Source organism: Cervus canadensis, chromosome 27 (assembly GCF_019320065.1).
Source record: "Cervus canadensis isolate Bull #8, Minnesota chromosome 27, ASM1932006v1, whole genome shotgun sequence".
Taxonomy (NCBI): Eukaryota; Metazoa; Chordata; class Mammalia; order Artiodactyla; family Cervidae; genus Cervus; species Cervus canadensis.
Window position 1 is genome coordinate 38,941,582 of NC_057412.1, and position 1,280 is coordinate 38,942,861.

Sequence of the window (1,280 nt, forward strand, 5' to 3'; positions counted from 1 at the left end):
CTGTTAAGAACATTGGGTTGCATGATCTTTTCGAATTAGTGTTTCTGTGTTTTTCAGATATGTACCCAGGAGTGGAATTGCTGGGTCATATGGTAGTGCTATTTTTAGCTTTTTGAGAAACCTCCATTATGGTTTCCATAATGGCTACACCAATTTACATTCCCCCCAACAGTGTACAAGTGTTTCCTTTTCTCCACATCTTGACAACATTTGACATTTGTCTTCTTTTTGTTAATAGCCACTCTGAGAGATGTGCAGTGACAGCTGATTGTGATTTTGATTTACACTTCCCTGATGATTAGCAATCTTTTCAAGTGCCTGTTGGCAATCTGCATTTCCTCTTTGGAAAAGTATACATCTACTTCTTTGGCCCATTTTTTTCCGCTCAGGGGAATGCGTGAATGCAGTCCCCCTCCACCACAAGTTATGCAGCCAAGTTTCCCACATTTGGAGAAATCAGAGGGGTCAGCACATCCAGAGTGCAATAGGTAAGTCTCACCTGGGGCAAATCACCTTCGTGATCATGGTATCTCCCCTGCCAGGTAAGTATCCCATTTTTCAACTGTTTTGTTTTTTTTTCTCTTTTTGTATGAGCTATTTATATATGTTTAATATTAACCCCTTATTGGTCATATCATTTGCAAAGATTTTCTTCCATATCCCCTCCTATTAAGTAGATTGTCATTTTGTTTTGTTAATGGTCTCCTTTGCTGTGCAAAAACTTTGAATCTTGATTAGGTCCTATTTGTTTATTTTGCTTTTATTTCCTTTGCTTTAGGAGAAGGATCCAAAAAAACATATTGCTGTGATTTATGTCAAAGACATAAATCTGCCTATGTTTTCCTCAAGAAGTCTTAACATGTTAAAAAACATGAGTTTTTAATATGGTAAATGATTGTTTTTCCCCCTCGCTTTACTATAAAATACAGAGTGAGACACAATGAGAAAATCCTCATGGCCTTTAGAAATAATGTATTTGAAATTTTCAATGTCAAAATCTAGTTAAATTCAGATCCAAATTCAGTTAGATTTATTGTGCCAAATTTCAAATGGAAATGTGGTTCTCTGCATTTTAAAATGTATAACAACTGTTTATAATATTCTGGTTAATACAGACATATCACTGTGCATGACAGAGTTAAAGGCTTATTGATGCAATTTTTATAGAATACAACACAAACATTTCTGTCAAAGGACTTGTAAAGTCATCTACCTCAACCCACTCATTTTTCAAATGAAGAAACTAAGTGTAGAGTCTTATTCAGAGGCAAAAGTCCTTT

The 1,280-nt window shown here is 35.3% G+C and overlaps 1 non-coding gene across 1 annotated transcript; it reads right to left on the minus strand.

The window, feature by feature from the left end:
* Window positions 1-386: 386 nt before the first annotated feature.
* Window positions 387-550, minus strand: LOC122428994. The gene has a single exon (XR_006265871.1). It is a non-coding gene; the product is annotated as a U1 spliceosomal RNA (small nuclear RNA).
* Window positions 551-1,280: the final 730 nt, after the last annotated feature.